At 41.3% G+C, this 27,482-nt stretch overlaps 1 protein-coding gene across 6 annotated transcripts in view; it reads right to left on the bottom strand.

Moving 5' to 3' along the window:
* GREB1L (GREB1 like retinoic acid receptor coactivator) overlaps nucleotides 1-14,624 on the bottom strand; it is a 131,668-nt gene extending 117,044 nt beyond the window's left edge. For all 6 annotated transcript variants that reach the window (XM_030228201.2, XM_030228204.2, XM_050971070.1 and 3 more), the window contains exon 1: nucleotides 14,422-14,624. The gene's annotated coding sequence lies outside the window, so the exon portion shown is untranslated. The remainder of the gene's footprint in view (nucleotides 1-14,421) is intronic.
* Between the last annotated feature and the right edge of the window lie 12,858 nt (nucleotides 14,625-27,482).

Here is a 27,482-nt window from a genome sequence, read left to right as displayed (position 1 = left end):
TAACTTCTGCTCTCCCCCCCACTGACAAAAGGCTTAATAGGTCCAAAACCATGGCTTCTTTACCCCAACAATTTCAGAATGAAAAACCAGCTTACTACATCTTCTCTAAGAATGTTTCAATTACATTTATTACACTTGCCTACTGTACTGTAGGTATTCCCAAAGAGCTAAAAACCTAAAAACCAAAGCCACAAGACAGATAAATAAATCCCAGTAAAACCAGTCAGTAGCCTTGGAAAAAAACCAAAATCTCTTAAACATTAAAAAAATTATTAAAATTAATAGGTCTGTTTTGTGGTTGCCACAAGGCAACCTGCTGATTCAGGGCAATGTCACCAACAGTATTCTTATCTGTAAAGGGTAAGAATCAATTGTTTGACAGAAACAAAGGAGAGCTCAACAGGAAATCAACCAGCTTGGGACAGATGGTCACTGAATCAAGTTTCACCCCTCCCCTCTCCAAAAATAGGCTTAAGAGGCATTTTCTGTTACCAAGCAACAGCCCAAAGGAAGGCATAAATCTTTTCCTACGTGTTATTCCCCTCCTCCCCGACACACATACATTTCAATTTACTAGGGCGGTATGTTTGTGGGTTTGTTTATTTTCCACATATCAGGTAAGAGGGTTTATTCTGTGCAAGGACAACGCCTTCCTGCATGCCCACTAGCCATGTTTCCTTTTTTTTAAGGCAAGAAGGGGGTTAACTGTATCCATGCTATAAGAACTGCCATGAAGACGAGTACAAGCGGGGATCCAATGCTAGTTAGTAACCCCTCCTTGTTCCGCCAAGGTGACCTGAGAAATTACTCCCCAAAGAGGGGAGTTCCTAATCACTATTTTATATAAAACAAAGATGACCATCATCACACCCTGAGAAAAGGTCACCACCTTTTTTTTAAAACTCATTAGAAAACCCTGTACCTGCTTTAACCCATGAAAATCCATAAAATTTAATTCCCAAAAAAAGCACCAGGATATCTTTAATACAACACACAGACCAGCGGGCTTTTAAATAATTTGAATTTTAGGAGCATTAATTCTCCAGTACATCAAACACCCCAAGTGAGAAACGGGGTATGGGATGAGTAGGAAAGGATAATCAACATTTACTATTCTGGTGAGTCAGTGGAGGAAAGAAGGGCTGGAGTGGGGGGTGGGATGGAGGGGAGAAAGAGACCCGAAGAGGCTGTTTGCAGAGATCAGGGAGTAGGGGGAGGGGAGCAGAGCCCGGGGGTGAAGGACAGCGCCTCTGAAATTCAGATTAGCATCCAGGGAACAAACCGGTTTGTTTGACCCCCCCCCCCCAATCATACAAACCGAGAACAGATCGGCAGCCAGCAAAAATAGATGGGAGTTAAATTTAGCCACACAAAGAGCAATCTGTGATAAATTAAAAAAAAAAAAAAAAAAAAAAAAAAAAAAGGTTTACGATTACAACCCTCACAGAAATTAATTAAATGGGAAAGAAAAAGTCTCACTTCAGCAACAAACTGGGTAATCATCCTTTAAAAGCACAGAGCCTGGATTACTGCTGACACATACTTAGACTACTAAAACATATGGCCAATAAAAAAAAAAGAAAAAAGAGGGGGTGGGGGGAGGGGAAAAGGTTGTGACAGCATGTGGTCTGCAAGAGCTTTATTTACTCCCTCCTCAACTACTGCTTGCTTTAGCCAGCTGAAGACCTTCTAGAAGACAGAGCCTATTTTCACTGGGTATTTCATGTATTCCTTTGACAGCAGTGCAGATCCTGGCTGACACCACTGTGGTGGGTAAACACGGGCCGTGGGCTGCTTCACTGACCAAAGGCCTTGGACTTTCGAATCCGTTTCACCATAAAGTCATCTCAGTGGAGGCGCTGCCCCGGCTTTCCGCACATGGCAAACAGTTTTCACAGGCAAACCAAAGACTGATGTCTAAATTCAATTAATTAAAATGAATTGAAATTAAACAGAAGGTTTGAACACAAAAGCCAAATAGCTGCTTGTATGTATGCCAAGAACACCATTTGTTCTTTGAGGTCTAAAGCTTTCTGACAGAAGCACGAAGCTTAGCAGCCCAAGGACCTGAGCAGGAGACTTGAGCTAAGGGCCCTCCAGGCTCAGCCATAAAAGACCTTAACAGCAAATCTTTACTGTCCTATAGTGCTTCAAAAACTCCCAGGCCAAGAACACCCTTGGTTTGGAGAGAGGGAATCTGAGGCACGTAGAAGCCCTGTGCCATCTCTCAGTGGCAGAATTTGGAAATAAAACCGGATCTTCCGCAGACCCAAGTCCACACTATAATATCACCCTGAGTATGCATATGAAAGCAAGCAAGTTGTTATTTATGTAAATTCATGGCCAACATCAACATTTTTACAGCTTCTTTTCTTGGCCTCTTCACAGCTGAACAAGAGACCTGTAGATTAAATCCAATTCTTTACCAAAATTAGTCTCTCCAATCAGGCAGGCAATGATAGGCATCCCAGAGTTATTCAGGGATGGATACACTTATTTTTCTAACACATTCAGAATTTGGCCAAATAAGACATAAAACTATAACCCTTCTCTAATGCAAGTTAGCAATTTCTCTATAAATATTAAATTAATTATGGACTGCAAGGGTTTTGGGTTTTTTGTGCATCAGTGTAAATGGTGCAAAATATACCAGAGTAGCAAGAGCTCCATACTCTTTACCTGCCAATACACAGACCATCATCTGGGAGAAAAACATACATTATAGCTTTGCAGAGGCATTTATTACAGTTTTAAAAGAGGTGTTTTCCCTTACATTTAAATAAATGTACTTTACATCACTCTGCCATGATAAGAGAGAGCGAAGCACCGAAGAGGGGAAAGAAAGGTTGTTTTCTTTTTCCCTCCTAAATAAACCTTCATGCTTTTTCTTCAGTGACTAAAGAAATTTCCATATTCCCTGGCCAAGGTGGTATGTCCAAACATTGCATGTTTTTTGGTTGAAATGTAAAAGGACACAAGCTTACCTCAAATCTCTTTCAATAATTCTACGATTCAATGAAATGAGGTCTGAGAAAACCGCATTGCAGTATCCTTCTCTTAGAAAAATCACTTTTTTTTGGGATTTTCTTTGGATTCTCCATCTCTCAAACTGCTAATTTAGAACTCTAGGTCTTCTAACACAGTTTATTAGAATAATTAGTTTAACTTGACTCTTTACCTTGAACTAATCCATTCAACAGCAAAACAAAGCTTGTATCTGTGAATGATCCAAACAAGTCCCCTTTTTTGCCATAAAATAGCAATAGGCAGTGCTCAAAACGTAAGAACATTCCTCAGTTTTATTAAATTCATAATAGCACCACTTTTTGTTAAAGGATGGGCAGAAGAATAGAACGGTAAAGAACAGTGATCATCAGTTAAAGGCTCTGTTAAGTAAAAATAAGTTTATCCATAGAAACAGAGAAGCAATTACAAAAGGGATAACCTACAGGGATAGGTAAGCCAGTAAAAAACTGGAAGTACATAATCGCAAGCCTCATTTCCAAAACAAAGAACATCAGAAATGGAGTATTATCCTTCATGTGGCTATATGGTGGCGTTGCATTTAACTATTTACTCCCCAGTTTGACATCAAAGTGTCAAAAGAGGACATTTTCTCGTAAAATTTTCTGCTTATATATTTAGTTTGGGGCTATTTTTCCTGGCACACATAATGACAGAATGGGCACAAGATTCACCCGTGCATTCTCTTATCTCTGCACGCTGGCTGAAAGGAGCACAGTTGATGTGATTTATTCCAGATCAGAAAGGCAGTGTGACAACACAAAGAATAGACCACATTTTCAACAGGCATTTCCTAATGAGAAATTTATCAGTCTCTCTCAGCATGAACTGCACTCTGGAGTAGGGAGGACAGAATTGTTTAAATTAATTCATCCTGAGGCCAGCCTCCTTCCAGGCATATGGCCTCAAAATGCACTTGCTTCTGTCTTTGGGACAATGAATCATAAAACGGTTCTGCTTTCTGGCTCTTGTTAACTTGCCAGTCAGCTTCTTCCTGAGGTGGAATTTCTCAAAGAAAATTCAATCTGCAATTGCAAATTTCTAGTTCTTTCCCCTCCCCCTTGCTATGTTTTTTTACAAAACCTCAATCTCCCACAGTTTATTCAGATAATCATTTGAAGGAGGAAAAGGTATTTTATCATCCAGCCTCCATTCCTCTTTTCATAATTGCAACAAAAAAAAAGCACAACCCCCTTCTTTCCACACTTGGCTGGTTTTCCTCTACATATGGAGTGTGTTCAGCTAGAATATGTCAAGGAGAAACTGCAGCCCACATACTGAATCATCACTTAAGAATCAATATGCCCAGAAAAATAAAACATATGGATACACATACAACTCAACAGAAAGATGTTGGAGGGCATGTCATTGAAAACTGCAGCTCCCAGATCTCACTAATTAACAAAATAAGTAGTAGAAGTGATTGACTGAAATAACAAATATCTCCTTTGTATGCATGCTTTATTTTAGCCCTGAAAAAGGTTTAAAATTAATTCTACTGGGCTTATTCCAAGTTTCCTTAGAGTAAAACATTCAATTATGAACGTGAATCTAGACAGACTTGATTTTAGACAATGCAACAATGTCAATCCATTAGGTATCATTATTACCCTTTGATGCTCAATCTTCCATCCCAGACAGGCCAAACAACCTCTTACAGAGTCACTCAAGCTTTGCAGCCTTCCTATTAACACATGCCCAGCGATGCCTCAATCACCAGACCATTTCTGTCGCCATCCACCAAGGTGACGAGACTGGCAGAGAGCTGCCAGCAGCAGAACTCACGGAGTCTCTCTGTCAATGCGTGTGACTGGATGTGCAACCAGCACACATTTCTGATGATATACAGAAAGCACATCTGGCACGTAGCAGAAAAGTGGCCAGAAAGAAGAAAAGTAGAAAGCAGGTTACCAAAACAGTTCAGGCTGCCAGTAGCCTGTTCCTTGAGTATTTTTGCAAAGGCCTTGGGCCAGATGAATTCTTTCAGGAAGCTGTATCTTACCAATAGGTAATACTGCCAAGTTTTATGGGTTTTGCACTACCCCATTTTACAACAAACGACAGAACTCTGAAGGTCAACCAGTCCAAACTCATGCTCTTGGCAGGGCCATGTTGGAAATCCCATTAAAGCAACACATATTATTGTATTTTGGTTCATGGCTGAGCTGCACTGATAGTTTTGACTTATTATCCTGTCAAATCTAACTGTGAGGTTCTCAGTGATTCTCAGCTAGAGTACAATGAACCAAGGACTGAAGGTCTGTTTCTTAAAAATAAAAAGCCCAAGGCTCAAAACAGCTTTTGTTAAAGGAAATTAAATATTTTATTGATGCAAATACTTCATCTGTTTCCCAACACGCAGTTTTTGCAATTTGGACAAACTGTTAGTGACCTATAAAGTAAAGATCCAGTTGTGTCAAGGTTATACACTGAGGTTCATGCTGTTCTTGTTTATACAGTGAATCAGAATAGAGAACACAAGCTTAAAGTATCAGTATCGTCAGACATAAGAAGCATCAAAACTATGCAGCATCTGTTGCATTCCTCTGTCTTTTTCAGCCCTAAACCCCTGAACTGCGTGTTATTGAATTCAAAGTTGAGCCCATTTTCACAGGAAGATTCAATTTAAAACCATCTGGAAGAACACTGTCTTTTACTGAAACTAAGTCCCAGATCCAATTCTCATTTATTACACTGCTGGGACAGCATCCTTTAAACATGGTAATCAAAAGCAAACATGTTTTTTTTGCTTTCAAACAGACATCAAAGCAACAATGTTAGGATGAATTTTCAACTGTTCTAAGTCTACTGGTTATTCAGATCTGCCTTTTCCAGCAGGAGGGACTCTGGCAACACACATGCAACTTCACAAGTTCAACTTGGCAGTTAATCTGTCTGGCTTTAGCACATAATCAGAAATGGATTTACTACAGTGACAGCAAATGGAGCTGAAAACCTACACTGCACTGTGTAGGGGTGTGCTTAACTCTACTGCAAGCATGGCCTCCCTCCTTCTACACTATATCCATGTGACAACTGGAATCACCCCAAAGCCAAGCTTGACAGAAAGCCAGTCAGCTGTGCTGCAGATGAAAACTGAGCATCTATCTGCACAGACACCAGACACCAAGACTTCTCTCAATAAAACAGCCAAGCTGGACAGTCAACAAGCAACACAGTTCATTATGATAGCTGAGAGCAGCCAGAAGAATCCTTTTTTCCCCCCTTCCTTCTCAGGCTTTTCTGCCACAAGGTCACATCTGCTGTTTAAAATTAATTTTTTTTTATTTTTTTTTTTTTTTTTTTTTTTTTTTTTTGTGATGGTGGCCTATGTTTAAAGCTTCCAAGGCATACTGTTTTGAATAACATTACAAGTGGCACATCTACTACCCACTAAGAACTTCTGGTCACTAAAGGAAAACTATCGACAACACAAAAAACCAGTATAAATCATCTCAGCCAGTCAATCATTTAAAAAAAGAATCTTCTTTAAAGATTCACTAATGTATTGGACCAGTATGATATTAGACCTCAGCATTTCTAATTCAGGTCTTCTTCTCTTTCAGGTATGCATATATATGTACATGCACAAACATACACACTAACCTCTCTAGCTTTGAGTACTTTGGAGAAGGGAACTGCCTATGTATTTTCCATGCAGCACCCAAAACATTTTCAGATATGCAATAAGAAAGAAGAGTATTACTAAGCTGATGCAGCAAAACAAAACAAAAAGATCTGTATGTTTAGATGCCCTGTCATTTCATAGCTCTTGACAAAAAAAGTTTGTGACTGCTAATGATTTATTCTTTGTGCCCTTGAAATCCAGCTCACCTTCCACATCTGCTATAATAATGATTGTTATTTCACCTTCTTCCTCCAAGTCCACAGAATGACAGCTAAGTTGTCCTCATCCTGCTCAAAAGGCTTGGAAATGGAGTGCTGACTCAATTTCCTACTGAAAAAATATGGCAGGCACTAACTGTCAAAATTTACCAAAACTGCTGCAAAAGGGATTGTGAGGATATGCATATTTTTCATGCTGAACTTCTGCTTTAAATATCCCATCAGTAGTTCAGTGTGCCTCTGGCATGCCTGGAGGCATTTAAGTGTTCTTGGATGGCTTTACCTTTTCCACCCTTCTCCTCTATGTTTGCTTCAAAACTGCTCCTCTGGGGTGGTACTGATCACTTGGCTAATCCACCTAATTTCTTATTGTTCCCACAACCAAAATTTTCTTCTAAGAGGTTAAGATTCAAAAGAGCAACAAGAGTATCTTAACATCTCATCAAAAATATTAACTTTTGAAAGCATTTTTTACAAGAATGGGAAACCATCATGTTCTTAAATGTCACATACAACATGACTGGCAGGAAGCTGTTTCCCACTTCTTGATTCAGTGCACTGTAGTTGTAAAAATCAAGACTAATTTCGTGGTCTTCCCAAAGGAATCACCTAATTGCACTGAGAATTTGATTCTGCATAAGTGGTTTAAAGAAATTACAAGATTAAGCTTCCTGTATTAAACAGCTGTTCTCAAAGTGCACTGAAAGTGTAAAAGAGCAGGAGAATAAAGCCATCTAATGCTCCAAAGCAACTCAGAATTTGGGAGACTTCCTGAGAAGCCACAGGGAGATGGTCAGTGAGGCAGGAACAAAAGCAGTAAAAGTAGATGGCTTGTTCTGCTGAATGGCAAAACTGAGCACTGTGAAACACATTATCACCAAGGAGATAAGTAAGAAGAGAACTAATAGCAGTGAAGTACTGTATCAGCAGGAAAAGGACATGGGGCTCAGGGTAGGGAACAGAGCACTTGGCTCTCTGCAAATCCCAAATCAAGCCATCATGACACAGTTTTGTCACATATGCTCTTCATTCTGAGCATGGGCAGGCAACAGTAATATTTATAAAATGTTGCTGTGAACACCCCTATTTCACCAGTGATTCCAGTGTGAAGAGGTAGCTGCCCAGAGTCCTTACAGCATCACAGGCAGTTGAGCTCAGCTATCTGCATTTGCTGTTCCTTACCACTACACTATCTCTTTGAAGTGGGTGTGATGGAGAAAGAGCTTGGATCTCACTAAGCCCAGAATACTGTGCCACACTTGACTTTTTTTAATAAGTGATCATTGCCTCTTTACTAGGAGGACTGTGGAGGATCAGGCTCACAGCAATTTCCAAACACTCCTCTAATTACTCAATTACTCCTGGGTGATAACACAACAAGGGACCATACAACTCAGAGTATACACAAGTCTCCCTAAGCATTGGCAATACAATTGCATATGACCACCTCTATCTTAAAGGAGAGCTGGAAATAATGCAGGGAGGGGAAGTGGCATAAGGGAATTCTACCAAATTAAAAGCATAATTTAACTATTACACTCCCAGAAAAAAATTGCTTAGGTTTCCTTACAGATCTGGAAGTCTATAAGGAAGCAAGTTCTGAAGTTAGAGGTAGCATTACAAAAGAAAGGGGAGGGACAAACCATAGCTCTCAAATATGCAGAATGCTAGAAGTAAAACGTTTCATATGCACATTAATGCTTCTTTATGAAGCCAAATTTAAATTTATTATGGCTCTAGAGAAAAACAGCAGCATAAACAGAGCTTTTCAAAAAAGGCTACTGATTTCCCTGAAATTTTGGTGCTGTGCATTCCATTCAACAAAAAAATCGGTGCTGCAGAGGGAGGTGCAGCAGAATTTGGTGCAAAAGGACAGGAGTACCAGGAAAATATCCAGCAGCTTAAAATAACCATCTAAAGAAGTTTCACACAGTAAGTTCTAGGGAAATATTATCACTTTTGGTGAGACACACGGATGAATCTTCATTGCAAAAAGGAAGACTTAATAGAGTATGTTTCAGACCACTGTTACATTCAGTAATTAACTTCGTCACTTGCCTCAAAGTGCTCTGATCAAATCACCCCAAGGGTCTTGAAAAGAGCTAATTACAAAAAGTGATGGAGATAGGAGACAGAGGATCTCTGCACAACATTTCAAAAAACTTGTCTCTCCAGGCTTGCTCATGGAACCAGTACAACAGATGTCTGGTAATCTCTTAAGTAACAGTACCTTAGGTCTGCCCACACTGTTTTCTGCGCACAGCTCCAGCAGTTTGAAAAACTACCTCAAAATAACCTCTCTAAAACCTTACATGACCAATATTAATCAATCATATCTTGTCATACTGACTCAGGCTGCTCCCTACCTTCTTACTCTCCTGGCGATTTTGTCATAACATATAGTTCTTCCTGTCTTTTATATGAACATTTTATTAGTTAACTCCTTAAAAAAAAAAAAAAAAAGCAGTGTAACTCCTAAAAAAAAAAATTAAACACAAATTAACTAAAGTATTTGACAGTATATGATGCAAGATATTCAGGTCCAGTATATGGAGGTTTTTTACTAAACATCTGAGGTGCCACGGAACCTAAAATGCTAACTCAATGAGAATAACATTAAATACACTTCAATGAAAGTAGTAATTTACACAAATCTCTATGGTCTCTCATATCCCAAAAGGATTTTGCAGAAATTGTGACATTATTGTGTAACAGAATAAGACAACAGAAACCAGCTCACCAGGCTTCAGCAGTCATCCAAACCAAACCTAATTACATTTTAGAATTACAGAATCATAGAATGATTTAGGTCAAAAAAGACCTATATGATCACTGAGTCCAAGCATCAACCCAGCACTGCCAAGTTCACCACTAAACCATGTCTGTAAGTGCCATGACTACACTTCTTAAAAATATCTCTAAGGCTGTTGATTCAGCAGCTTCCCTGGGCAGGCTGTTACAATGCTGGACAAACCTTTCCATGCAGAATTTATGTGGAAGTTGAGGCCATTTCCTCTTGTGCAATCCCTTGTTACCTGGCAGAAGAGATCAACACCCATCTAGCAAGGTGGTCCCCTCTGAGCCTCTTTTTCTCCAGGCTAAGCAATCCTGCCTCCCTCAGCCACTCCTCATAGGACTTACATCATCAGCTCTGCTGCCCTTCTCTGGACATGCTCCAGCACCTCAATGCCCTTCCTGAATTGAGGAGCCCAAAATGGAACACAGGATTAAAGGTGCAGCCTCACCCAATGCTGAATACAGAGAGACAATCACTGCCCTGGTCCTGCTGGCCACAGTATATGATACAGGCCAGGATACCACTGGCCTTCTTGGCCACCTGGGCACAGGCTGGCTCATATTCAGCTGGCTGTCAACCAATACCCCTGGGTCCTTTTCCACCGGGTACATTTCCAGCCACTCTTCCCAAGGCTGTGGTGTTGCACGGGGTTATCATGACCCAAGAGCAGAACTTGGCACTTTACCTCGTTAAACCTCATACAACTGGCCTTGGTCCATCAATCCAGCCTATAATTTCTGTAAGAATCCCATCTTTCTGTTTGATACTTCCAAGCCAACAACAACAGTGTACAAAATTTGGCTGTCCCTGTTGTGAATAAACACTGATCCAAATTTCTGTCATCTACATTCCTCCAACAGATATCCTGTGTTTTTTACTCCTGGATTATAAAAATATTAATGATTCTCTTTAATTATTAAGAGCCTAATGCTACTGGATAGTTCACCAATACAAGCACCTTCAAAGAATGGCTCCTCGCTTTTGGATCATCTTCACTACCTACCTGCAAATTCAAATCCATTAACAGGGGCTATAGTAGCTTGTTCAGAGTTGCAGTTAAGCTTTTGCAATGACTCACTGAAGCTTTCTTCACTAGGTCTCTCTTTATTATGTGAGGATATCTTCAGAGTTCTTAGAAACAAGGTGTCTTTGGGTTATACAAGACATAAAACTGGTCCATGAATGTATCTCCACACAGAAAACAACATGAAACAAAATTATCAGGTCTGGAATTTTTAAAAAATAAAACCTGAAACTACATTAGGAAAAAGCATTTTGAACACATATTCTTACAACTAATACTCTTCTTTACATATTTAGGAAAGTAATGACAAGACAGGATTTGAGGAAAGTCAGCAATTCTGAAAAAAAACCCTAACTCATTAATTGTAAAAGTTTAGTGTCATTTTATGACTGCTGTTGTAATCTGTATCAGGATATTAGCTATCTCTTAATTGCTTACTATATCTAATGAACTCTGGTTCACAAGACTAATTCTGTAAAAGACATGATTGTCAGAATGTCAAGGCTTATTACTCCTTCATTTGTTGGTTTTCCCAACAGTTCTCCTGCTCACAATTATGTTTTAGAAACAAAAGAAAATGCATCTTTTGAATTACATGCAAGAAATGATTATGCAAGAACAGGCAAAGAACATACATCTCAAAGAGGCAGTTCTTCCAAGGTGTAAAGTATCTGAAATGTGAATTTTTTATGTTATTGATTTCACAATCCTTTTTTGGCAAGAGTCAAGATGTGATCCCTTAATATCATGTCCAAGCTCCATGTTTTGTTAATTATGCCCTACCTAGCTAAATGCCCCCCATAGTTTCAATTAGACATGGTATTCTTCCTCACTTCCCGTCTTGATTATTGTGCACTGTTGCTAAGCGCTAGTTAACAGTTGCCACATTTACCCAAAGTTGGCTGCATTTCAGTGGTCATTCAAAGAATTAAATACAAAACATATGGTACAGAACCGCACAAAGCAAAAAAAGCACTTTCAAAACCACATGCTTAATATAAAAGGTACTACAAAACTGGTTATGCCACTGAAAGTAAAATCTTTACAGTCCTATGCCCACTCTAAATTTCCTAGAAGCACTGAAAATTTGAGAGAAAAGCATTCAATCTTTTTTTTCAGCTTTCACTAAAAGGTTTCCTAGAGTATATTTTTGACATTACACTGAGTCTAATTTTACACTGAATAAAGAGCCTAGCAGTCATAGTGTGACTGGCTTCAAGGTACAGATATTTTTCCTTTAAAAAAATAGTTTAATTCTCTATATCCTATAGCAACTAATTAGAGTCTCCCAAATTGGACTCCAAATTTTCTTTACATTTTATCTGCAAAATACTTGGGACATGACTTGTTGAACTGCCAAATACCAATGCCAGTAGCTATGTGTTTCGGAAGACCTTGAACCAAATGTGCTTTTTTTGAATTCTAGACAAACTTTTCACACGGTCAGATCACCCCTCCTTTCATCTGTGATGTCCTCATGTGATCTTAAGAAACTTCACATAATTTAATTATCCCAGTAAAAGCTCAGTAATCAGCGTATTACTACTTATTTCCTTTAGTATTACATCCTGGACTTAAAAACTGCCTTACCAAAAAATCCTCACTATTTATGATTGCTACATTATCTACAGCCAAACCCAACCAATAAAAATTCCTGGTATGTAAAAATTGTTTCTTACAGCTCTTTTTTTTTCCTGTTGAACACCTTAGAAAAAATTTGTTTTGCACAAACATTACTAACAGTAAGCAGAAAGAAACACTTCTTTTTTCTGTATTTACAGATGTTGAAATAAACCTTCAGGGCTCAGAACCCAATCATTTAAACAGGTAGGCACATACTGAGCATTGACTTTCTGGAGCATTTTGTTGGGAACACTTGAGCATACATGAGAAAAAGTATGCATATGTACAAAATGCATCAATGTTAAAAATGACAACTAACTATTTCTCAACAGCTCTGAGAATACTCACACAATCCCTATTCCTTTGCAAAGAGGTATTTAACAAGCTAATCCTCCAGCTTCATAAGTGCTTTTGTTGTACTCACAAGCAAATTCAACAGGATAATGTTTAAAATCTGCAAAGATTTTTTTAATCCACTATCACATATCTAATAAGTTTTTCAATCAACATAAGACCCATCCATGTTTCTCTTTAGAGGGCACATCCCTTAATAAAACCCAAACTTAGGTGTGCCTTACAGTATTTGAAAGTGCTGAAAGCTTTACTTGTCTCAGAAACCACATATATAACTGTACCTGCAACTGAACTATGCACCTATTTGCTTCACCTCTCAAACAAGAGTAACAATTGTAAAAATAAATTAAATAAAATAAAGCTTCAGTAATTCCTAGTCAGGCAATAAGACACAACACTTTCTTCTCAGCAGCCTTTTTATTTCCATCTTTTAGAAAGCTCTCTGTAACGGGGTATCAATGAAGTATGAAGAATATGAGTATTATTTCAATAATACTTAAAGTATCATTCAGTGGAAAAGTCTGAAGAGGCATCAGTTCAAAGAAAGGCAAATGGAATAATGTAAAAAAAGGTCCTATCTCGAGCGTACTCAAAGCAAACATGCTGACAAGCAGCAGACATGGGAAATATTTTTCCATGGGGTAACTGAAAGAGTCTCCCGCACTTCAAACACATCTAACCATTGATAATTCTTGAATTTCAGAATATGGATAAATATTTGCAGGCTTGGGGCCTAAACAAACAGCAACGCTTGGCCCACCCGCTGAGCTGGCCGAAATCCTATGGTGTACACAAAGTTTTCATCTTTCGGAGGTTTCGGGGAGCGCCGGGAGAGAAGGGCCGGACCCGGCGGTACCTAAAGGCCCCTATATACATCTGTCAGCTGCCGCGGGGAGTCGCCGCCGGTTTCATCCCAGCCGCCTTTCCCCCATTCTACCCTTACTTCCAATAGCAAAGGAATCGTGTCGGTCAGCTGCCCCCGCGGTGGAAGCATCACGGACGGGTCGCAGCTGACACGGCCCGCGGGGCAGCGCGGCCACCACCGCGCGTCGGGGCCGCCGCGTCTCCCGGGGACACAGCCGTCCCCCACCACAGCGACAGCCCCTCACCCCCGCGAGGGGGGCCGGCGCCTATCCTGCCCTCCCTCCTCAAACCCGGCCTGCACATGTCCAGAAGCGCCCCCAAACCCGCCCGCCCCGCGGCCACCCACGGCCGGCGCTGCCCGCCCCGGGCGCACCTCCCGCGGCCGCGGAGGGCGAGGCGGCCGAGCCCCCTCTGCCGGCGGCCGCCCGCCTGGCAGCGCGGGGCGGGGGCGCACTCGCCGCCCGCCCGCTCCCCGGCTGAGCCACCTGCACCCCCCGCGCCCGCCTCGTCCCGACGCTTGGCTGCCCGCCGCCCGCCCGGCCACAGCGGCTGCTTTGCTCCCGCAGTCCCCCGGCCGAGCTTCTCCCACCCCCGCCCTGCCCCATCAACTAGGGTTATTCCCCCCGCCCCGATCCAAGGCGCCGGTAACAAAGAACTGGAGCCCACCCAGGGGCGGGCGCCCACAGCCCGCGGGTGACACGGGTGCTGCCCGCCGCGCCGCTGGCAGCCCACAGCCCGCCGCCGCCGACCCTGGGGCTGCGCTCCGCGGGGTGACAACGCCAAGCGCGACTCCGCCAGCGGAGATGCCGCCGCCGCCCCATCCCGCTACCTTTGTGCCCTCCCAGAAACCGGCGAGAAAGCGAAGCAAAGCCCCGTGCCGTTCCCTTACCTTTCTGGGCAGAGAGAGAAAAAGTTGAAGGACTCTTCTACACCTCCCTCACTTTTTTGTTTAAATTTAAATATTTGAAATCTTGGGGGTTTGGTTTTGGCTTTTTAATTTCCCCCTCCCTCCCCTCACGCCGAGCACTGCGCTCAGGCAGTCCCTCCCAGCGCCCTCGGTGCCACCGTCTCTCTCTCTCTCTCTCCCTCTCTCCCTCCCTCCCTCCGGGTCTCGGTCTCTCTCGCTCTCTCTCTCTCGGCGAGAGGAGGGGAGGGGAGGCGAGGGGAGGAGAATGGGGCGGACCCGCAGGTGCCGCCCCTCCTGCTCTGTCAGCGAGAGGAGAGGGGTCGGGGGGCGGCAGGCGCGGAGTGCGAGCAGCGCCCGCGGGAATACCGCGCTCAGGTGCGGGGGTGTCCGGCGGCAGCGTCCCCGGCCGTGCCTCAGGGCGGCGGGGCTGGGAAGGGGGTGCTAGCGTCGTGTCAGGGACTGAGGTGGTGGAACGGGAGCTAGTGTGGACATGAGTTAGGGGAGGAGGCAGGTGAGGCTCGGGACGTAGCGGCAGAGACTCGGTGAGGACGGAGCGAACTGGGGTGCTTCCAGTCTATGAGGGAAAGAGCGCTGAGAGGAGCCAAGCTAGGAAATGTCAAAACCCTGTCGGATATTCAGCGTGGCTCGGTGGCCGGTAGGGCAGAAGATGGCACTGGGAGTGCCATCTGCCCTGTGAGAGACGGCCCTGCAGTGCACGCTGGTCAGAGCTGTGGGCAGAGCTGAAATTTGGGCGGGAGGTTGTGTTTGGGTTTAATTAGCAATGGAGCTGGTCCAGGGGTGCTGAAGTAGAAGCTGAAGGGATTTAGCATGCTAGGAGATTGCTGGAGGCGAACAGGAGAAGGGCACTCTGTGTATATTTTTGTCTGATAGTAAATTGAGCTGATACTGAGTCTGATATTTAACTGAGGTGGGTATAGATGAGGGGGTCTGATTGCGTTGGAGAGATTGGAAACAGAAGGATCTGGAATATTTAAAATTGAGTCCAAGTGGGTGGGGAAGAAGTGGGTTTGGATTCTTGGTGTGTACAAAGGTGAAGGTCAGACATAGCAGGAGCATGGGAAGGAGACTAGAAATATAGCCAGGTGCTCTGAGGGTAAATATCCATTGAACTGGGGAAAAAAATTATTTTGCATTTCCTTCCTTCTGGCTTGGATTGATTAAGCAAGTGTACGAACCACGTCCCTTTTTGCTTTTCACAGGACATATTTCTTGAGAGCCTTTCAAAAAGTCTTATTCATGTCTTGGGACCATAGGGCTCAATCCCATGCTATGATAAAAGTGTTTTATCTTTCTGCTTCAACACCTGAGGAAAAAAAAAATGTACAGTGACAAAAAACTGGTAGTGTTTGTTCATTTTCTTTGATAGGAACCTGCTGCAGTATGACATAGAGAAAAAGAAGTCCAGTAATTTTTTCACATGCTTTTCTTTTGTACTTGCTGGTTAAAACACTAAGTTCCAGCATCCTTCCCATCGAAAAGTGGGAGGGAAAAAAACTGTCCATGCCTATTGGAGAAAGTGGAGGTGGCACAGCAACAGTGTGGCACTGCAAAAATGCTGCATGGTCCAGAAATGAGAACAACTGTGGCAGGAGAATAAATGTAAGGAAGTTCTGGAATTCATGGCTATAGCCAAGGCAGAAAAAGGCTAGATTGATTCAATGTTCAAAACCAAGGCACCTCCCAAATAGAGCTTTGAAACTGGGTTGTTCACTGGCTACTTTGATTCTGATTTCATGGAAATTTTATGTGAATAGCTACATCAGTTGTCTTTGAGAGGGCTATTTGCATGCTTGAATTGCTTAGAGCTGGGCTTCGGCCATGGATTACCTGAAGACACACTACCTCCATTAGCCTAAACATCTTGGTATCACTGCATTTATAAAGTTGCTAATAATATGACCCTTAAAAACAGGTAGCTAAAAATTTAGTTGAATCAGAGTTTAAGAGTTTACCAAAGCAGGTCAGGCTTCAGGATCAAACTTTGTCACTTTGCCCGTTCTAAGTGGTACATTCTTATGCTGTGTATGTCAACTCTGCTATTGATATTACAAACGAATATAATGGAATTAAGTAACGTCAGTGTCAGCCCTTTTTAGATAGTGTTGCCATGTGGCTCTGGACACATTTAGATAGTAACTGTTATTGTTATTAAAGGTTTGTGAGAGATTTGAAAGCATATCAAGGTGCCTGTGCAATACCATGTTATAGCTTATGATAACTCTAACTCAAATTACTTAATTATATCTAAATTGATCCCAGTAATTGCAGTCTAGATTTCCCTTGAAATTTGTGTTTGAATTTAATTAGAGATATGTACTGAATGAGTGAGAATGCAGTAACTCTTTTCCTATTTGGACTTATTTTTGTTTGGCTTTTTTGAAAAGGAAGAGACATTAATTATATGTTTTCTTCTAACTTCTTGTTTTGACTATCAACATTTACAGCTTGTAGGGTGGTTTCATCTGTACCATCTGTGGGCCATATTGCACATCAGATGGCAGGATAAAACCTGCAAAGAGAACGTTTTGGGACATAAAAGTCTTTCAGGGTTTGAAGCCATGATATGCACAACACAAATGTGCAGAGCCACTCATGTATCTGAAACAGAAGACGCAGAATGCCAAAGCAGCTGCTGGAGTGAAATCAAGGAGAGACCACACAGTTGGAGGAACATGATGACATCAAGAACAAAAGGACATTTGAGGGAAAAAGAAAGCACAACTTTAAGCAGTGAGAAATTGAAGTCAATCATTCAGAATTATTGACAGCAGATATGCAGTCACACAGCAATTAGAGACTCACTTTGGGAATCAAGGTCAATTAATACTGAGGTAAAGAGGCAGCATCCAAAAAAGCACCTTGTTTAACAAACAGCATTTTCTGATTGCTGACTAGACAACATAGAAGAAAATTGTCTATCACAGGCTGGGGTATGGTCATTTTCATACTCACAAGGCAAGATACCATCACCTTTATTGTGTTGTGAAGGACTACTATATAAGAACACTGTGCAATACTACACTTTGTGCAAAGACTGACGGGCCACTGCCCAGTGGAACTACAGAAGTTGATAGGTATCATTCTGAGCTGAGCCTTCATTGTGTATCGCATTTCACTCTGCACATAAGTGAAAGTCTCTTCACTTACTTCATATTCGCTGGGTTTGAGAGCAACAGGAATAAGATCCTTTATGGTATACTGCTCTGGAAGTCCATTTCCCTCTTCCAAGCCATAAAGGCAAACTTCCAACAGATTTCAACCTTTTTTCTCAATCCTACAAGCAAAGGTTTTAAGTTCATCTTAGATCATTCTCTGAACTGCAGCTTGTTTGTTGTTGTCATGCCTGTTACATTTAAATATTCACTGATAATCTGATGTATCCAGCCTCAGGAATTAGGTTTCAAAACCACAAAGAAATAACCAAATAGTCACACAAGAGAACTCCCTGCTTTAATTCCTTATTATTTGTGAACTATTGATTTCATACATACTAAACCCAGTAATTTCTATCCTGTTTTATTATCAATGTTTTAGTTGATCCAGCCTATGAAATTTTTGGTATTAAATTTTGCCTGAATGAAGTGTCTGAATTCCACAGACCTGGTATTGTCATCACTAAAATCCAATTGCAGACTTTGCTTTGATTTCTTTTTTGGGGCTAAAGCAAATCCCACAATCCTGATGAGTAGTTCTGGTTTGAACCTTCTTAATAACTTCTATCCTTCTGTATGAATCACCAATGACCTTTTAAGGTTCGTTATACTTTACCCCCTTATTATTTTGATGTGAATTATCCTTTCCCTAGTTGTAATATTGTAATTAGGATTAGGACCAATACAATTTGGTCTGTTTAACATCGAGGCATCTACAAAATGAGCTATTGCCACAAAAACATTTATTCTAAATGGGTGAAACAGTTGGATAGGATGAAACAGAAAGCATGAGATGGAGATGGGGTGTGAAAGTACATAAAATTAGATGTCTTTAATGCAGACAGTCTGAGGGCAGAGCTAAACTGAGTTCAGATCTGATGCTCAGACAATGCTGTAATTCCAATTCCAAGTCACCCTATCTAGGCTTCCTTATCACTAGTATTTTATGGTAATGTATTTAAAATCCATATTTTGGCATTTGTGTTTTTAGCATGAATATTTAACACACCTCCTACCAAAAAAAATGATAGTGCACAGCAAGATAAAGGAGACAGGAGTGTTTCTTACAACTAGTAAAGACATATTTCCTTTATCTTTCTATTACTCACTCCAAAGAAATTGAGCAACTCATTATCAGGCTTTTCTGGCAATTCAGCAGTATTGCATAGTCAGTGACAGGCATATACTTTCTATTCCATTTTGATAGGATTTAAGGTCATTTAGAATGACCACTTTTAATAAGATAATAATCACAAAAAGAAAAGGATGGTTGTAGAAAAGTCGTGGAGTTAATCACTTACATCTTAGTCACATTGGCTCTAGAAACTATAACAGAGTCTCCATTTTTTAGAATCTTCTATAAAACATTTAGCAGTGTCAGCTCTGGTTTACTGATTGGTAACTGTCCAGCATCCATCATGAAAGGCACGGCAGGATGCCATTTCTTTTGCTAGGAAGCCTGTCCTTAACAGCAGCCTGGATGCCAGCTAAAGGGAAAATGAACTACATAGTGAATGAACTACATGAGACAGTGTGTCTCTTCATAATTTTCTAAATATGGTTGTTTCAGATAAGATAGTGAAAAAGGAATACCCCTTTTTCACTACCATATTGCAAAAAAGTATGTCCTCAGTTATGGAAAACTCTGTAAGTGAGCACTTGTCAAAGCTGACTGGCTACATAGTTTTTATGTTTTCTTTTTTTTTAATACAAATTTTGATGTCATATTCCACTTTCAGAATTCACTGATCATTCAGTGAATCATTTTTATTAGCTATTGATCAAGGAATCATTTTTGTTACCTAATCTGTGCATTCGTTTAGAATGTAGCTGAGTAAAATGAACCACACTGTGAATTCAGGTTTTTTGATTGAGCCTGGTTTTTATACACCATGTGATTAGCACAATCCAGTCTGACCTCTTTCAGTGAGAAGATACAGACAGATTTTTTATTATACAACAAAATGTTATCAATACCACCATCATTTTTAAAGGGAAATTAAAAGCATGATGACTGCTTGAAATTATTCAAGAAGTGTTTTCTGATTGTTAGTTGGATTTGTTCACTTTAACTACATTATAAAGAATTTCCATGTATCTTTGAATGCATAGTTAGTATACTCATGAGGCCCATAGATCAAAGACTTTTTCCCCCTGGGATATCTAGATATAGATTAGTCTTTTCTTCATCAGGAAATACTATTTAAAAAAAATAATTTTGCCATTGCTATTTAGCTAATTGTATGCAATAAAAAGTAGTACTACTGATTGTTTAAATGTTTTCAAAATGCAAGACCATATGAAAAGCAGTCTCAACAAAATGGAAAAGGTATGCATGATACTGGCTATTCTATAAAATATCCAGTCTGCTCTGGATTTTTCACCATGGATTGCTCCTTCAGAGACACTACTGAACCTTAAATCCATTACTCCTAATTGACACATCTGCATTGCCAAACATATCTACTTGAATCAAATTATTTTATAGCCTAGAGTGAAATAATCCTTTTAAATAGGGCTTTCTTACGGAGGAGGCAGTCTTGACTAACTTTTAGAGGTATAAAACTTGAGATCTAATCTATCTTTATTTATAGACAGTGAAAATTACTTGGCAGTTTCATCCCATTCTTAAATGAACACCTTCAAAAGGCAATCCCTTTTCTCTTGTTCTCATTGACTTTTGAGAGAGTTTAGAGACCTAGGTCTATGCACCTACACATCACCAATACTGGGGCAATGCAGACTGTCTCCTTGGGACCACCTGATCATTTACCATAGGGATATAAAAAATTTCTCCCTGTTGTTCACCATTTGACTTGCACAACAGAACCACTCTCAGGCTGGCTGTGAGTCCCCTGGCTAATTAGTTTAATTATACTAATTGGGGGGGGGGGGGTTCATGGCACTGACATGGTTTGAAGAGTAAAGCTCAATGGTTAGTTTTTAAAATACCAAATTTGCAAAGTTTCCTGTAGTTTTTATCACTGAGAGAAGTGACTCTCATCAAAGTTGGTAAAGAATCATAGAGTAAGAGTTTGGGTTGGAAGGGACATTAAAGATCATCTAATTTCAACACCCTGCCATTGGCAGAGACAACTTCCACTAGACCAGGTTGCTCAGAGCTCCATTTAATTTGGCGATGTTAGTGTTGGCTGACATTTGTTGGGATATTTATTCTGAATCCAGCTGGGAAATGGCAATTAGTTCCTTTGCTACTTTATTTTTGCTGCCCTTTTCTTAAACAGATATTTGGATAGATATTCTTAATTCTTAAACAGATATTTGGACTGTATAAGAGGTGCTGCTTGAGTTACAAGTATGTTAACAATAGCAGAGAAAATGGCCCTGAATCCACACTGGAGTCAAAACATGGAAATTGGTAATTTTAGAGGTCAAAAACAGTCATCTCACAATTACAGCACCCATGTCTTTAGTGGAATGTCACCCGTGGCCTAAGTGTAATATTTTTAGTGCAAGGAATTTTTGGTGTTTTGCACTACCTATGCAGGTATATCTATCTAGGGTATCAAATCTTCATTTTGGTTTGTGACTTTGTTTTGTTTTTGTCAGAAAATCACAGATGTGTTTGAGCTTTTCGGGTTCTTACAAGTGGAAAATACTTTTAATGTGAGGTAGATAAGACTGCACAAGCCCTAACTATTATGGGTTTGTCACTGTTCCCTTTACAGAAAAAAATCCTACTTAAAGCAGCCTATGGTAAAGTTCCTGGCCTTGTGTAGCTGCCAGAAGTAACAGTAATTCACTTTTCTCCCAGTTTTCCCCCTGGCTCCACACACATCATGGTAGGCCAGATTCCCTTTCCAGTAAGGGAACTCAGCGCAGCATTCACTGTATCTTAACTGGCTCAAATGCTGTCATAATCTTGTGGAGGCAAACATCTAATCCTACACAGATATCTACTCCCATATTTATAAATTCTCTGTCTTTTCCATAAAAATTTACAGAGATCTGTGAATGCAGAGACAGCTTGGCTCAATTCTCTTGAAGCACAGAAAGAAAAATGGGTGTGTGCCATGGGGTGTGACCTGCCCGCAGATGGGGTTTCCACAGTGAAGGTTTCCCACAGAGCTTCAGAAATATGCTGGATACCTACCATCCCTCTCTTGGGCATCTTCCAGGGTCTTGGCATTGAGGTGTCTCAACCTGCATTCTGCAGGTGTGCAGACACAGAATACTGTAGTTAGTTATCTCCCAGCTGTTTCTCCAACAAAAAAGAAAAAAAACCCAAACCAAGTTAAATGCTGCAGTATCTATATGCCTACAAGTCTCATTGCAAAAAAAAAAGTGAGTTATAATGTATTAATTACAAATACTTTTGCCCAACTACCCATCTTCTATTTCTTTCTCTTTCTCTGTGTGTAACTTTCATGGGAGATTAATTTAGGCTAATGTCTCACAAAACTACTGGATTTAATACTAAGTTAGATTCATCTGTGTCTCAGGGAAATCAGCTGTTTCATCAAATTAGTGTAATTTTCTGTCTTTTACTATATTATCATCTCTCAAGCACATGGTACTAAAAAAATGCACAGTGAGTTTGTTACCTTTGCTAACAACTTACTGTAGAGCTTTTGGATTTCTGTGGGTCTTCTTGTGACATCAGTGAATGAGAATTGGTGGAGAGTTCCACCTTTCCAAATGTACTAGCATTTGGAAAGCAATCTGGGATATGTGGGTTGGCCAGCAGGGAAGGCTGCTGCACTAATTCCCTGCATGGCTTTGCCCTGGAGTCCACAACAGCCAATCTATGGCCCCCAGTCCCAGCTCAGACATGTTTGGATCCTCATGACTGTAGTTTCAGGTCATGTTTTGTTTCCATATTGCTTTTTCTAACCAGTTTCTTGGTACCTCCTGACAGTGAAACAGACAGGATTGTGATTGCTGTCTGCAGGGAAGGAAACCTACCTGCTTGCTCTGCAGGTTATAAACAGTTCCAGAATCAGCTGCTGTCCAGTCATCCAAAAAGAGCAAGAAAATCCTGAGGGCTACAAAATATGAACTTATTAATGCTGTGGGTTAATCTCTATTCATTTCCCTTATTACATGTTTATTGTATAGAATGGCCCATGTTCCAGTAGCTCCAGAGAAAGGGCAGATGCAGGTTATGCAAAACAAATTCCTCTGGGTTTTCCAGTTTATTTAAAAAGAGGTTTTGTTTATCTGAATTAACAAAAAGTCATTTAAGTCTCTTAGTATTTTCACTCATGATGTTTAGCAATCTGTGAATTTATATGGTATTCATGCCCTCCTTTGCTTTTTGGTTGGTTAGTTGATAGGGCTCTTGTTTTTGTTGGTTTTGGGGTTTGTTTGTTTGTTTGATTGATTTTCTCTAGCCTGTGAAGAAGGGTTTTCCTCATAAGTAAGTTCAGTTTTACATAATGTTTTGTGGTTGAAAGTTCAAAGATTTTCTTGGGTTTTAACACTCCCAAATTAAAATAAGGCATTCTGTTGTCTCTCTCAGCAGGAACCTCCTCAAGAGACCACCTGAGAGTAATGCTTTTCCTAAAGTACAAAATGAGCTGTGTGATGTCTTACAGAGAGTGGCTCCAGCTGTGGTGGTGACTTTTAGTGTGGCCAGAGACTACTCTTGGTGCTTGGGTGCTGTCTACATCTGCTGTAATCATCAGCACCAGGAACGTGAATATTATGCAAACATAAACTTGAAAATCACAAGACTTTGAACTTTTCAATTCCAAATAAAGTTGAGGGTAGGAGAAAAAGCATATCACTTGTGAGGTGAAGAGTCAAGGAAGTAGTCCAGTGCTGTCAGCAACTCAGAGCTGAAAACAGAGAGATATTGGGAATAGTTTATAAAATCTTTCAAGAGATGAAACTAAGGAGGGAACCAGAAATCACTAAAACTGGCATGAGAAGATGGACATGAAATGGAGGCAGGTAAACACAATGCTCATTAAAGTACTGGTCGAAACAGAATCTGCTTTGACTTCATCAAACACTTTGGTCAACTACCTGGTCGTTTAACTGCCCGCTGACTGGGAGAACAAGGTGGCTACTCAAATCTTATCTGGTTTCACTGAAGATGAGTTGCAGAGCAACCAGTAAGACCAAGAGCAAGCTGAAGAATGTAAATGCCACCTCCCTGCGTTTGTCCTTCATCGCATCACCATCAAGCATACTGCCTTCCCTGTAAACACTAGTTGACACTTACTTGCCTATCAGGGAACAAGAATGGAAATTCCATCACAACATTGTGGGGGGAAAGCCCTTTCAAGCACTGGTTGCCTGGAGGTACTGAGGAATCTCATACCTTGGCATATTTACAACTGACTGGAAAAGACACAGAGTAGCATATGTTAAATCGGCCCTGTCCTGAGCAGGGGGTCGGAGCAGGTGCTCTCCAGTTGTCCCTTTTTTCATCATCAGTAAGCAACTGCATAGTGACTCAGTAAAAAAGAAAGGACACTTTTAGGCACTTTCAGCCTCCTAGTTGTATATGCTGTGCTGCTGTCACTAAAATGAAAAGAAATAACACAGTGGTGAGGTGTTAAGATGCAGGCAACTTACAAATACATAAATGCTCACATGGGGACACAGGCAAGTGTTGGCATTGGCTGTTCTGCACAAAAACAGTCCAAGAGCAAAATATGAGGGCAGAGGAAAGCGTGCTTGAGGTTGAGGAAACCCTTGCAAAAAGAATGAAGGCAGATTTGAAAGTGCTGGGTTGATGGCTTTACTAAATTATCTTAGTGGTCTTTTCCAACCTTAATGATTCTATGATTCTATGATTTAATTTGCTATTTTCAGAAGTCCAGTAAAATAAATATTCTTACATTTATCCTCAGAAGTGCATAAGGTTTTCCTGTTTCAGACAACTGTCCTATGGGACATAATTTTTTTCCCCGTCACAGGTAGAAGCTAGAAAGCTTGACATCAAAGGTATTTACACTTCCATCTAGGAGAAAAATTCAGTTGTATTGAATGGTTTCAGTTCCAGGAAAGTTATACTTGATAACAACCAGAAATCAATCTTTCAGGTATAGAAAGCTTTGCTTTCAAAAATGTCAGCATTCTGCTTGCTGCATTACACCATTTTCTTGTCTATAAGAGAAGTCCCTGGACCATTAGGAGCTCCTTAATGCGGGCTTTGGGTCTAACATAGCAAAATGACACTGACCTCTCCCCCCACTAATGTGACAACATCCTCCCAGACCCAAACATAGGAGAACTAGACCCAATATTTCCTCATAATGGCAAGATTAGTAACAAATCTCAAAATCTTCTTTAGTCCAACACAAGAACTCACTTGCCTGTACATCTAAAGGTTCCCTTATCCTTGTAGGTCCTCTTTCAGTGGGAGTTTCTGTTCAGTTGCTGTGTCCCTCTTTTATGAGTCTTTTCCAGAGCCACTGCTTCAAAGCATAGTTTCCCATCTTAATTGTGTGGCTTTCATTCTCTGTTCTTAGATATATAGATTCATGTTTACCTGTAATAGGGTAGCATATTATATGCTTGCCTTTTGTTTACCATCTGATTACATCAGTGGCCTATTTTCATTTCTGTTCCTCTGGTCTGTTGCCATAGGGCGAGTTTATGGGTTTTTTTCTGTACCACAGATCAAAATGGAAAATAGCCAGGAGACAATCTAGGTGGAGCTTCGCTAGTTAATACCCCTGAACAATGAATGATACTGAACAATGATTGTTTAACATGAAGATAGAGTTAACTACTGGATTGTGAGCTGATATACTGATATACTATAACCTCTCCATCAAAGAGCTGCACAAAAAAGCCTTATGCATCTAGCAGCTTTATATGAAAATGTCTTACTCTTCTGAGAAAGGTACCAGATTATCTCAGCAAAATCTGGTTTTAGTAAATCCATACTACTTAGTATAAATAACATACTTTCTTTTATCTTGGTATTTACTAACACAGTCATTTTGGGCAGCACACATTTCAGGCTGTGGACTTCCATCATGCCCAGAGCCAGAAGAATCCAGGCAAAGTCAGGGCTGGATAGAACTTCACTGCCTGAATTGCCTGGATTGTTCTGTGTATCTTTCAAATACTGTTTCATTATGAACTTTTTTTTGACCCCCTGGAGATCCTCTGGATTTCCAGGTCTTCTGAAAGTGAGTTTTAATGACAAGCTTCTGCCAGCTCGTAGGAAGTTCTGGGGTGCTGACACATTTTCTGACGTTAGAATGTCTGGTATCAGTGCATGTTGTTCTGAGCATTTTGACATACCCAATCTTCCTCCACAGCAGTGACTCCACTTGCTTTTTACTCACAGATGCAGAACTAAAGTAGTCATTTAAATTCCCAAAACAGGTCAATTGCAAATCCTTGTTTGGTTTATATTGTGCATAGGCAAAAATCCCGGGCAAACTTGAGTCAAAACTGAGGCAGAGTCTTAGCAAATCCCTTCAAAGTATTTCTTACTGCAGCACAGCTATGTTCCTTGAAGCTTCACCCCTCCCTATGTCACTGCTACTACTTATATACCGTCCCCATATAGCAACTAGTACATTATTTAAATCCCTTTGTTACCATCATTTTAGAGAAACCTTCTTCTGAAATGTTTATTATCTGTATTTATGCTGCTCTTCATCTCTTGCCCTTCTGAGGTGCTACACGGCAGCCGCCTCTCGTGGTTGCGTGCCGCCTCTCACTCTGCCCTTCCCGTGGAAATCCCGACAAACCCTCCAGCACCGGCACTGCCTCAGTGTGGCAGACACATGACAACGTGCTTCCAGTACCCTCGGGAGCCGGGGGATGCTCGGCGGTTCCCGGGCTCCCGGGGGAAGCAGGGACAGGGCCACTGGGGTTCGCTGCCGTACGCAAGTAGCGCCGCGGACGACATCCTCCCACGAAACCTTCCCTCTGCGCCTAAACCAATTTTTTAAATCACCTTTTTATTTTCCTTTCTTTTCTTTCTTATTTTTTCTATATTAAATATATAAACATATAATTTTCACAGCTTCCCACAAGCGCAGTGCCTCGCCAGCAAGGCATTTCCCTCAGGGCGCGGGGCCAGGCCCGCGCTGCCGCAGCGCCGCCCAGCGGCCCAGAGAGCGCGGGGAGCCGGGCCGGGCCCGCCGCCGCCTGCGCTGGCTGCCCGGGCTGGGCAATGGCGGGTCCGCGGCACACACCGCACTAAGTTTCGCTCCCCTGACCAAGCTGGTTGTTCTCTCCCCTCCTTGGGAGCGGGGGTTGCAGAAGCGAGCCAGCCGCTGCCCATGGCTGCCCGGAACAGAGCTCTGCGCCGGGGACAGGATGCGTGCTTGCTGGGCTGAGCCCTCCCCTTGCCGCCCCAAGGGCCTTCCCCGGCTCCCTGGCTTTTACACGTGCGGATTTATCATCTTTCCCTTGAATTAGACATCCCTATTCCGGGGCAGTATTGTAAAATTTAAGCAGTTCTCCTCTATTACAGAAAAAAAAGTAGCTATTTTTCTTTCTGTTTAGAAACAGCATCTCTCTTTTTTTCCTTCCTTGTCTGGGCCAGCCCTGGAGACAGTAAATGTCTGTGGCCGATGGTCCACAGGTGAAATCTCTGCCCTGCTGGAGAATGTGACAGTGATCCATGTAGTTCCTAATCAACTGAAGTCCCTTGTCACTCAAGTAAAACTACACCACAATGCACCAACAGCAAATGATGCCTGAGGAGACATTGTGAACCCGACTGTGGAAAGAGCCTGTGCACATCTTGGGGAGAATCTCTTCCTCTGGGATCTCTCCAACACTGCTGTGTCAAGCTACAGCCCATATCCATAGGTGCCTGTAAACTAAATAAGGCCAGTTCGTGGGAGAAATGCAGATTTAGTCTAATTTCTCTCCACCAGACATCTATCTGAAATAAAGTGTTCTTGACGGTAGATGAGGGTGTGT

This window comes from Serinus canaria, chromosome 2 (genome assembly GCF_022539315.1).
Source record: "Serinus canaria isolate serCan28SL12 chromosome 2, serCan2020, whole genome shotgun sequence".
Lineage (NCBI taxonomy): Eukaryota > Metazoa > Chordata > Aves > Passeriformes > Fringillidae > Serinus > Serinus canaria.
The sequence above is the reverse complement of the archived record's forward strand: the minus strand, read 5'-3'. Positions and strand labels throughout refer to the sequence as shown.